Source organism: Cyanistes caeruleus, chromosome 5, assembly GCF_971803275.1.
Source record: "Cyanistes caeruleus chromosome 5, bCyaCae1.hap1.1, whole genome shotgun sequence".
NCBI lineage: Eukaryota > Metazoa > Chordata > Aves > Passeriformes > Paridae > Cyanistes > Cyanistes caeruleus.
In genome coordinates, this window is record NC_141705.1 from 20,969,881 (window position 1) to 20,982,796 (window position 12,916).

Here is a 12,916-nt window from a genome sequence, read left to right on the forward strand (position 1 = left end):
AGTGATTTTTTCCTGCCATGACATTTGGCATAACTAAAACAAAAATTTAAATGGCCCATATTTATTAGTGTCTAGAAATGAGACCTCTGAGTAAAGAGATGCATCACTTTGACAGCCACACTTTCATGATTGAATTTGACATATTGAAGTTTAGCAACTGCAATAAAACAGTCGACCTGCTAATATTACCTGATTTTATTTTCACAAACACACATTGGGAAATTTTTATTTATTCTCACAAAGCATATAGAATCGAACTGTTCAGGGTCTGAATGTCTATGGTGTCATAATTTTGTTCTAGAATGAAATTTCAAATTATTTTCATATTTAAATGGATTTTTCTGACACTATTTTACCTGTTAGAATAGTCACATTATTATATTACCAATGGAAACAATAGAAAACGTTACTTTGCAACTTTGCCTTCCCATCTTGTAGTTCATTTAACTCCTTTACATATCCTTTATTTAATATAATAAATATTTTTTAAAAAATAATAACATACTAATGTTTAATGTATATTGATAACTAAGAAATGCAATTTTATTTAAGCATAATCTTATTGATTCATAAAATACAATAGAAAAAACTATCTATTTTGAAAAGCAGTTAACTATGACTCGAGCACAGATTTCATGTGGATTCTGCTTTGTTTTTTGTGAATTTAGTTAAATAAATTTTCTGTATAACTTCATTGTTTCTTGTATGTTTTGCAGAAAGTGGACAACTTCCTTAGCAGAATTTTCTCTTGACTTCAGAAATGACACCTTTCAGTCTTTTAGGAAAAAAAAATGTTTGATATCAAAAGGTTTTGCTTCATGTTTGGGATTTTTTTTTTAACTATAAATGCTATAACAAAATTTATTGCTGCAAATCTGCGTTTCTTTCAAAACCAGGAATTTAAATCAGAAAAGTATTTAAAATTTGAATATAGTGGTCATATCATTTTCTTTCTGCTAATATGTATTTATTCCAAAAGAAATAAAAAAAGATCTTGATTTTTTTCTATGGCATTGTAGAATTCTAAACAATACATGTTATTCCTTTAAAATATAGGTACTGCAGTAAAACTTTTTATCCTAAATGTCTCTGTGTTTTCAGAATAGAAGCGATGAATAATGCATTATTCTTCATGTGGCAATGTTAGTAGGCTTCAGAAAATATGTAACCATTTTATTACTATTCATTTATGCATACAGTTAATCATAAACTACAAAGGATTGTTAGTTTCGAACCCTTAAGAAAAATTTATGAGGTCAATTTTTAAAGAATTATTCCTCTGGGCTGTAATTAGTATTTTGTAGCATATGCAACCTGATGTTATCGTAGGAGGCAATTTGAACATCTGTGTGTATTATTTGAAAGGTTTAATCCCAAAGAACCTTCTTGCTTTGTGATGTTAGGATGCACATTAGACAAAAAGTGGATAAAGCAGAAGGCCTCATTGCTATTGCATTGGAGTACTGAGAAATGTACAACAGCTTTGTTTTTTGCTTTGCTTCTTAACATACTAGTGCATCAAGGACCATAGGAAAAGACTTTACATTGAAGCCTCATTTATTTCAGGAGCCAATTTATCTATTTAATGAGTTTTCACAGCTATGAAAGGTCATAACAGATTTGTTTAACAGATTTGTTAAATAGGTAAATATACCTATGCAAAAATACAGGTACACACCTAACATTCAGGATTAAATATATTATACATTGAAATTGTAGACCACTGGAAATAGATCTATTTTCATCTAAGTAAATTCTTAGGCATTGAAGAAGATTAAAAATAGGGTGGTACATTACAGAAATTATTTCTTTGAATAGACTAGGGAAAAATGTTAATAATTTTTCATTTACTGATAAATATTAATTTTAAGAGTATAGAAAACCCCATAATCTATCCTGACAAAGTTATTAGGGGAGTCCAGCAGTATGAAAATTGTACTGCACTAGAATCAGTCTTTGATAATATCTCACCTGTTGAAGTACAGATCCTCACAATACACAATATTGGTGAAAAATGAGTCCGTCTTAAAGTCATCTCTTCTTTCACTTCACAGCAGGGAATTTTATATAGCAAAACAGTCTCAAATATTTGATCCCTGGAGATATATTCTCGGTTTCATTAATTATGTCCCTGCAGAAAAGAATTGTAGTCACTGTTCCTAGTCCTGCAATATCCTGGGTTCTCCCACTTCTCACAAGCTTAAAAGTTCCCCTTCTTTTTGTTTAAATTATTTATTTAAGTTATATAGTTAATTATATTAAGTAATCAATTAAGTTACTTTATGTCTTTAATTTGTATTACCAACAAGTTGTTAGTTTTTTCCCCCCAGGGAAAATGTTAAGAGTTCCAGGATGCCTTCTCTCCATATACAAATGGTAAAATACTAACCAGATTTCATTTATAGCTATTTCAGTAGAATTAATCTCCAAAAGTCCTGGAACACTTTTACCTCTGTAATGAGTTGACCCTGGCTGGACACTTGATTCCTACCTACCAAGGAACCTCTTTCACTTTCAGAGGCGAGAAGATATAATGAAGGGCTCACAAGTTGAGAAACAAACCAGGAGACATGGCTCACCACATACTCACCACATACTGTCACAGGCAAAACTGGCTTGAATTTGGGTTATTACCTGAATGTGTTAGCAGCAAAATCAGAGCAGGATAATGAGAAGTAAAATATAACCTTACAAACACCCTGCCCCTACCCTTCCCTTCTTCACAGTTCTACCTCTTCCCCCAGCAGCACAGGGAGACAGGGAATGGGGGTTATGGTCTGCTCACCACAAATTATTTCTGCTGCTGCTCAAGGAGAGGAGTCTTTCCCCTGCTCCACCATGGGGTCCTTCCCATGTGAGACAGTTTTCCATGAACCTCTTCAACATGAGTCCATCTCATGGGCAACAGTTCTCCACAAACTGCTCCAACACAGGTCACTCTTCCATGGGCTACAGTCCTTCAAGGAGAGGCTGTTCCAGTGTGGGTCCCCCACAAGTCATGCCAGGAAACCTGATCCAGCATGGGCTCCTCTCCATAGGTCTGCAGGACCCTGCTAGGATCCTGCTCCAGACAGGCCTCCCACAGGGTCACAGCCTCCTCTCAGGTATCCAGCTCCATCACAGGGCTGCAGGTGGATCCACAGCTTCCCCATGGGCTGCAGGTGCATCTCAGCATTGCCGTGGTCCACCATGGGCTGCAGGGGAATCTCAGCTCTGGTGCCTGAAGCAGCTCCTGTCCCTCCTTCTCCACTTACCTGGGTGTCTGCAGAGTTGGTCCTCTCACATGTTCTCACTCTGCTCTTTCCTGGCAGCAGTTACATCTGCACAGTAACTTCTTTCCTCCTTTTGAAATATGCTATTACACAATTATTACCACCATCTCTGACTGGCTCAGCCTTAGCCAGCAGCATGCCCATCCTGGAACTGGCATTGGCTTTGCCAGACATCAGCTTTTGTTAGCTTCTCCACCTCTTTTGCCCCCCACTACCAAAACCAGGCCATGAAAACCCAGTACTGTATTAATAAAGACAGAAGACAGTAAAGAAAGTAAAGGGACTGTCAGGTGTTTCATAAACTTGATAAAACAAGAAAAAAATGTCACAGTTTTCAAAAAAGGTACTTACAGTATTTACCAAAAAAATGGGTGCAATTTGAAAATGTCTTACAGAAACTTTAATGTACTTTAATATACATCTAATATCTAATATTCTGTAGGGTCTAACAATTGCAAACTGGTAATACAACGGAATAAATTATTCACTTAATGAATCCTTGTAAAGAAAAGGCCTTATTTTTTCAACTTTCCTATGGAATTATTTTAAAAATCAGAAAGTCATGGATCAGTGTTTGTCAGAATGTGCTGATTACGAAGTGGTGTGTGACAAAAGCAAGCAGAAAGATTCTGCTTACACACTTATTTCCTAGGCTAGATTGCAGAGAACAGTTATACAGTCTAAATAATTCTAAAGATCCAGTGCTTATGTCCTTCAATAAAAACTGCTCATCCCTCTGGAAAAGAGCTGTGCATTTCAGTTACACAGAGTTACATACTAGGAGTAGTGCTGGTTTAGTTTTGTCTGTTTGCTCTCCTCTTCACTGAGGAAAGAATTCACTTTGGGGTGAACTGATTATCTATAAGAACATATAAATGAAGGGCAAAAGTCCAGGTTTATAAATAATTTGGGACACAGATTTTCCAGAGTATTCATTACTAGCTGCTGTTACCCTTTACAGAGAGATTTTGCATAGTCAGTCCCAAAACCCATTCACATGTTGAGCAGAAGTTACAAAATTATATGATGGAATTTCAGTTATTTTTTATTTAGTTGTAAGGTGTCAGGACAAGCATATCCTCCCCGTGAAGCTTGAAATGAGTTCTACTTATTTTATTTCCTCCTTATCAAATATATGATTTCATTTGATTCAGTCCTGCTTTTTTTACCCAGTGGAATCCCAGTGGAGCACTGCTGTTAACTGACATGATTGCCCATAATATCTCTATTATACCTTTTATGTCTTATCATGTCAAAGACTTCTAGCAGAGTCTTTAATTTGTGAATCATTGACAAAATAGTCCATAACAGCACCTTGAAGTGTTGAGCTGATACAGAAGAAGTAGTCTTTATCCTTAGATGACAGGACAGAATAATAAAGGTCAAAATCTTTTACAGAGTAATACAAGCTGTTTTTCTTTTTGCCATTAGATGAAAGACTCCAAATGAAAAATTAAAATGAAAACAGGAGTGAGATTTCATAAGAAGGAATTACCAGGACAATTTAGAAAAGAAAACAAGACAGAGGTAATAATTATTTTAGAAAGCTGGTTGAAAAGCTAATACAATGTATAACCTTCAGCAATGTCCAATAACTGTAGAATTCATTTACCTGCTTTATAAATATAATCAAAGAACATGCCTAGGAGAATGAAAGGTTAGAATGAGAGGAAATCCAGGGCTCCCCAAAACACCAAAACATCCTAACCACTAGTCTGAATAGCTCACTGTTAACTCTTGCCTGACATTGAGAATATGTATGGTGAATGGTCACAAAATGTGCTACTCAGTAACTATATTGCCTATTAAATTTCATTGATGTAAAAATTTCTCATTAGATTTTGTTCTATTTTCTTTTTCTTTGTAATAGTTTTCAGATTTTGTTTCTTTTTTAAGATTTTTAAATCATAGAAAAGTCACTTTCTACCTGTTTTGACTATGTTTTATTGAGATCAATCTTTCATTTCCAAGTATTGAAAGAAAATACTTTTTTAAAAAAAGCTTTTAAAATTTCTAATGCACAAAAACAGTTTTTCTGAAATAAATCACATATTCATTGACAATGATGAAATATTGAAAGCCATGGAAGTATGACAGGGTTCAAGTGAGCTTAAATTGAATGTTCTGACAAGGTTTGCTTCAAGCCTCTAAAGCAGACCTCTAATAAATCAGCAAGATAAGAGCTGAAAGTACTAAACAGAAAGTAAATAATAAGCTTAAAACAATGAAAGTAAATTACCTATTTTCAGGTAAAGAAACTATCCGATATGTTTTATGCAAAAGCCTAGAAAAGCCATCTATAATTACTGTTAAAGGTTATAATTACTGTTAAAAGGTTATTTGTATTTTGTCCTGTCATGGGGTAGCTAAAAAAACCACGACATGTCCTTAAATATTTTCCTTCAAATATGAGAGCTAATCCAAAATAGAAATTAGTAACTTGACTGAATAAAATTAAGTCACTTCAATTTTACAGTGGCCATGGAAGACTCCAAAACATCTCTAGAAACATGTGCCAGTGCTCAGTAAGTTGCATGGTAAAAGAGTGTCTCCTGATGTTCAAATGGAACCTCCTGTGTTTCGGTTTGGATGCATTGCTTCTTGTCTTGTCACTGGGCACTGCTGAAAAGAGCTTAGATCCATCTTCTTTACTTCCTCCCGCCAGGGACCTGCATCCACAGATGTGATCTACCCTGAGCCTTCTCCAGAATAAATGGTCCCAGCTCTCACAGCCTGTCTTCAGGTTGCTGTCTCTTCAGGTGCTTCAGGCCCTTCATCATCTTCGTGGCCTTTTGCTGGACTCGGCCATGTGTCTCTTGTTCTGGAGGGCTCAGAACGGAGCACAGCACTCCAGGTGATTCCTAGTGCTGAGCAGAGGGGAAGGATTATCTCACCTGACCTGCTGGCAACACTCCTCTTAATGCAGCTCAGTGTACCATTTGATACCTCTGCAAGGCACACTGTACATAGAAGGTCACACTGCTAGCCTGTGTTCAGTGTTCCCTAGAATCTCCCTATCCTTTCCTAAAAAGCTGCTTTCCAGCCGATCTGTCCCCAGCATTATTGCTGCATAGTGTTTTTTCTCCACAAGAGCAGGACTTAGATTCCCATGCACAATAACTTCCTGAGGTTCCTTACAGCCTATTTCTCCAACCTGCCTCTGGAGTGTAGCACAATTCTCTAGTGTATCAGACACTTTTCACAGTTTTTTGTCTTCAGGAAACTTGATCAGGGTACACTCTGCTTCATTATCCAGAGCATTAATGAAGGCATTTTGAATGGGATTGGACCCAGTGTGTAACTCTGAGGTATGCTGATAGTTACTGGCTTCCTTCATATCACTGAACCCCACCCTCTGGATGTGGCCATTCAGCCAGTTTTTAATACACCTCACTTGTTTTCTTACCCAGCCCATCCTTTATCAGTTTTCCTGAAAATATTATGAAATGCAGCGCTGAAAGCTTTTCTGAAATCAAAGTAAGCAATATTTTTTTGCTCTCCTTCATCTACCAAGCCAGTTTTTTCATTGAATATTTCCAGATTGGTCAAGCATGATTCTTTTTGGATCCATGCCAACTACTATTGTCTTTTTCTCCTCCATTGGCATGGAATTGTTTTCCAGGATTAGCTGCTACATCACTTTCATAGGGACTGAGGTGAGGCTGATTGATCTGTGTTTCCCATGGGTCCTCTTACTCTTCTTGAAGATATAAAACATAAGGCTTTTGCATTCCTCCAGATGGTGGTTAACTTTGTCTGGCTACCAGGTGTCTACTAAGCCAGCCTAACACTCCCCCCACTCAGCTGGACAGGGAAGAGAAAATATAATGAAAGTGTCCTGGATCAAGGTAGTGATAGAGGGTGATTTCTCACCAATTGCTGTAATTGGCAAAACAGGCTCAACTTGGGGGATATTAATTTTATTGTCATTTGAAAATCAGACTAGGATAATGAGAAGGAAAGACAAATCTTAAAAAATCTTGACCTCCTGGGTTCAGCTACGCTCCTGGCTTCTCTACCCCTTATTCCTAAGTGGGAGAGGGGGATGACGAATGGAGACTGTGCTCAGTTCATCTTTGTCTCTGCTGCTCCTTCCTCTTCAAATTCTACACTTGCTGTCTGGCATTGGCTCTTTTGGACTCAGAGGAAATTTCTGGCACCTTCACACAGCACCTTCTGCAGCTCCCCCACCCTCAACTAAAAAGGTCTTGGACACAAACCCAATATACCCAGTTCTCAGGCATGTCTCACACTTGAACAACATTTCAAAGGTGGCCAAGAGCAGCCTCAGAATACATCAGCCAACTCCCTGTCAAGCACAGTTAATCCTGCTACTACCTACTGCGTTTTGCTGAGGGCTGACTGGATTGATGCCTTCTAACATAAGCCTTTTCAGTTCAACTGTACTGTTTTTCTCCCTCTGACTTTGTGGGTAATATGAAGGATTAACTTTTTTAAGAGATTGATCTATATTTTAGTCCCTTGGTTGCAGATGTAGTGCTGTATCAGCAACAGAACGTTGTCTAGGGAAATATGTAGAAATAAAAGGCAAATAGAACCTGGGAGAAGGGGAAAGGGAGACTGAAAAGAAATTAGTACAAAAGTGGTAGATATTGACTTGATAATAAGTCCCTTGTTGAAACCAGGCTAAAACCTCTGTGACTGTGAGGTATTCTTAACTTTAGACAACATGGTAACCATTATAAAGTGTCCTTGTTGAAATAGAAGCTACTTGATCTTTGAGACATGTTCCTGGAAAATCCATAAAAACAAAAACAAAAACAAAAAACAACAACAAAAAAAACCAAAAACAAACAAACAAACAAAAATTAAAAAAAAACCCTCGGAAAATAAGAAAAAAAAACCCATTAAAACCAAACCAACCGATAAACCAACCAATCAAAAAAACCCATGAGAAAATCCACAAGGTTAGTTTCTAATGTCTGATGAACTTTTTAGCCTGGTTCCTAAAAAGTAAATACTATTAATGCTAAAATACTGAGGAGAAGAAGACAACTACACTGAAAATCAGCTTTACTTCTACTCTACATTAAAAAATACCTATAATATTTAGTTAGTTGAATCTAATCGGTACCTTAAATTATTTTTTTTTCTGTATTTCTATCAAAAAGTTTTATACAAATATTTATTTTGTCTCAGACTGAAAACTGTCAGGATTCTGGAGGTGTAACTTTGCCTTCATAAATGCATGAGTGGAGTGGTATAGGCAAGATTTCAATCAACAGCATTTAACTTCAAAGTTAGATGGGAACTAAGAGTGATACAGTGCATATGGCCCAATATATGGCTAAAGTTTTATAGCCATTGATATTGATATACAAACTTGCTTAACCATTAAAGATTAAAAGAAAATTTAAACTTTATTTTAATTTTAATTAAAAATTAGCACTTTCCTAACGTATCAGCAAGTCTTCAGCAATTTAAAAATGCAGAAATGCTCTACATCTTTTTTATGACAAAGAAGCTATTGCAAATTAAAAACCCAATTCTGCAGTATTACTTAAAATATTAAACCTGTTAGCAACATCAATTCTTTATTTGCACATTGATAAACATTGATTTTGCACCAGATGTTTGAGGGAGATTTCTTTAGGTATCAGATTCTTTGTCTAAAAGGCTTATTTGCACATTTCTAAGGTTTAAAGGTCACGTGCAAACTGAGTTCATGAATTTACTCTTTTTCTTAAAAACTAAATGATTTTACTATTTATCTTTGAAGAGCAATATTTTATATATGAATTATTTGGTATATTTATGGAGACACGTATTCTCATTAGTTTCACTCAGAGGAAAGTAAATTAAAAAATGGTATTTTACCTACCTTGGATAAATCTGAATATCTAACAATCAAGAGAACCAACAACTGGAAAATGACATCACTACATGCATGATGAACAACATTCTTAATTGTCAGTGTGCACTATCCTTCTTCTTTAGGGGGTCAGTTTGTTTTTTTGTTGTGGGGTTTGTTTCGGGGTTTTTTTGTTTGTTTGTTTGTTGTCATTTTTAAAATATCATACATCAGTATCTGTTCCTCTATAGCCAAGCCATTATTTTCATTAAAAATTTAAAACTGCAATACTGCACTGGGCCACACAATATGAAGAGCTCATATCACAAGATATTGCATTTTTCCAATTGGTACCAAGCTCAGTAAAGTATATTTTGTGACAGTGAAGCTCCAGAAAAATGCTCACTTTTCTTTGAATATATCAAGCAATTAAGGTGTTACTATATTATTGTTTCATTTAAATTTATTTTCAGGGTTCAGTACTTAAAATCTGTGACATATTTAATATGAAAATTAGTTTGGATCCTCCCTCCATAAAATGGTTGACATGTTGCAGGGTTCTTTAAGTAGCAAAAGGTATTTAAAGACCCTGCTCATATCCAAGGTAAGGTTATTTTACTGCATTTATTGTTTTATTATCAATTATCAATTACATTAACTTACAATAATTTTTTGTCCCTCTTACACATTTTTTCATAGCTGATACATCACTTTTTGTGGGTCTTTAGGGGCCTGGCATTCAAAGTACTATTATAAAGTAAGAATACATCAAAAACGTTTTTCCTAGATACTTCTTAACTATTGATTCAATCAGAACTCTACTTGAAGCATCCAATTTAGATGTGATTCCATATTAATCACCACTTTAAATGTAAGTATGTCAACCTGCTATTAATCTGGTTTATATGTGTTTTTCAAATCACTAAACAGAACATATTTTAAACAATCTGTTGAGGACTATCACAAGTTCATCTTTAGTATATCTATACTTACCATTAGCAACCTAGTCTATACATGGAATGTAAGCTTTGATCAAATTTATTTTGTTCCAGTCTCTTGTTATCCAAATAATTGTAATTATTTATGCATTTATTTCCAAACTTTTGTCTGTTATTCTGTGAAATTAAATTGGAAATAAAGAAAAATGTCTCCTCTTCTACCATATGGGATCAGGATGTATATTTGACACCAACCAAATTGCAGCAGTATGAAATTATTCTGATTGCTATTAGAACTACATACTTAAGGGTATTTTGTTTATTCTTGATAAAAACTTGTATGTTACTTTTTCTGAAAACATATTTATGCATTAATATGATTTAATGGATAGATAGGTGAATCCAAAACACAACTTTTTTTGTGCTCTTGCGAGGAACATGACTTATAAATAGCTAAACCCACCAAAAATACTTTAAAAATATTGAGGGGTAACCACAAGAGAAGGGGAGGAAAAAACTTCTAATTTTACTTACCTAAATTTTTTGTGAACAGCTTGAGGGCCTTCCAGAGATGGCCAACTGCAACAGCTTGTACACCTTCTGCAAGAAATAAAATAAGCCAGAGTGTTGTAAAGAAAGATATTTTGTAGGGTTTTTTTTTGTTTCTTTTAAGTGATTTTCCTCTATTTCTGCTTTATTTATAAGACTTATATAAGTAAATTACTTGTCTGGAGTGCTACTCTTGGAACACACTGATTCTCTATGGAGAAGAAGCCTACCAAAGCATTTTACTTCTGGAGAAAATATTTGAGCTTTAACTCAAGGGATGAGATCTGCAATGTTAAAAAGCTTTGCTTTCTAAAACAAGAATCAATCTAATCTGAGAACAGTGACAAACAAGCTGAAAGAAATTAAGTGCTGTGGAAATTACCTGGTCTAACACTGACTTGGAATAAATAGGCAAACCCAGAGTAGCTGTGGTTTTATAAGCAGTGGTAAGCTTCCTTCTTTGAGCCATAAAAATTAAAGTGGAAATAAAAAATAATAGAAAAAAGACTCCAAAACTGCTCAAAATTATACTCCTTGGTGAGCTGTCCCATGGCACATCACAGATGCTGTATTGAGTAGACCCTGGCTGGATGCCAAGCACCCAGCTCCCCTCCCAAGCTGGACAGGGAAGAGAAAATATAAGAAGCATGGGTTGAGATAAGGACCAGGGGACATCACTTACCAAATGCCATCATGGGCAAAGCAGGCTCAAATTGTGAGATATTTATTTATTATATTACTAATAAAATCTGAGCAAGATAATGAGAAGTAAAGTAGGAACTTAGAAACACCTTTCCCTCACGCCTCCCTCCTTCACAGCTCTACCTCCTCTCCCCCCAGCAGCATAGGAAGACAGGTAATGAGGGTCATGGTCAATTCATCACAGGTTGTTTCTATCACTGCTCAGGGAGAGGTGTCCTTCTCCTGCTCCAACATGGGGTCCTTCCCATGGAAGATAGTTCTCCATGAACTTCTCCAATGTGAGTCCATCCCATGAGCAAGTTTTCCACGAACTGCTGCAATGTGGGACAATTTTTAAAAAGTGCAGTCCTTCAAGGACAGGCTGTTCCAGTGTGGAGCCTCCACAGGGTCACAAGTCCTACCAGGACACCTGATCCAATGTGGGTTTCTGTCTCCATGGGTCTGCAGGTCCCTGCCAGGACCCTGCTCCAGCACAGGCATCCCATGGAGTCACAGTCTCCTCTCAGGCATCCACCTGCTGTGGCATGGGTCTCACCTGCAGGCTGGATCTCTGCATTCCTGTGATCCTCCACGGGCTGCAGCATCACAGACTCACCATGGTCTGCACCAGGGGCTGCAGGGGAACATCAGCTTTATCACCTGGAGCAGCTACTCCCCTTCCTTCTCCACTGACTTCGGTATTGCAGAGTTGTTCTTCTCACATATACTCTCCCTGCTCTCCTCTGGCCACAATTACATTTGCACCATAACTTTCTTTTTTCTCTTCTTAAATATATTATCACATATATAGTCCTTACCACCATTTTTATTTGGCTCAGCCTTGGCCAGCAGCATGTCTGTCCTGGGGCCAGCTAGCACTGGTGCTGCCAGACATGGTGGGAAGTTTTTAAAGTAGCCATGCCTGTAGCCTCCCTGTTGACAAAAAGCAGCCATGCAGACCCAATATAAAGGATGCTGCATTCACAAGATCACAGAATCACCAAATAAGCTGAGTGGGAAAGCGACCCACAGGGATCACCAAGTCCAACTTAAAGCATGTGCCTGAGAGAATTGTCCAAACATTTCTTGAACTCTGTCAGGCTGGTTCTGTGATTGATCTGGGAGTCTGTTCCAGTGCCCAACCACGCTCTGGTAAATATTCTCCTGCAAAATTTTACTTGTTGGGTCTTTATGTCCTCAGCTACTACAAGCTCATTACCATTAGAGAGACAACATTTAATGCTTTTTGGGTGGGTAAAGGGGTGGAAATTCACTTTTCACACAAAAATCAACTTTTTAAAATCTAAATACTACATTTCAGTTACTCAAGCAAGTAACTTAATTCAGATAATTTATTTCAAAATTTATATGTATGTCTTCAGCCGCCAAAATGCCCCAGGAAATTGTTTGTAAGCAAGATACCCTTCTAATGGTTAATATCTGATTGAAATAAAACACTTCAACCAAATCCAGGCATTCAGAGTCTGAGAATCAGACTATTGCAATCTAATGAAATATATTCCAGGAACTTAGGAAACAGACTTTCCTGTCAAACTTGAGTCTTAAATGAAAATCTTGACCATTTTTAAGGAGTAGATATGAATGATGTGTGAAAGTTATTTTTTGAAACCTTTCTGACTGAAAAATACATCAACGTTAAAAAG

At 36.5% G+C, this 12,916-nt stretch overlaps 1 long non-coding RNA gene across 1 annotated transcript; it reads right to left on the reverse strand.

Annotated features, from left to right (window-relative positions):
• Positions 1 to 3,542: 3,542 nt before the first annotated feature.
• Positions 3,543 to 11,291, reverse strand: LOC111928391 (uncharacterized). Its single transcript, XR_002864086.2, has 3 exons — positions 11,254 to 11,291; positions 10,557 to 10,622; positions 3,543 to 6,139 (listed from the first exon to the last, which is right to left on the reverse strand). It is a non-coding gene; the product is annotated as an uncharacterized LOC111928391 (long non-coding RNA).
• Between the last annotated feature and the right edge of the window lie 1,625 nt (positions 11,292 to 12,916).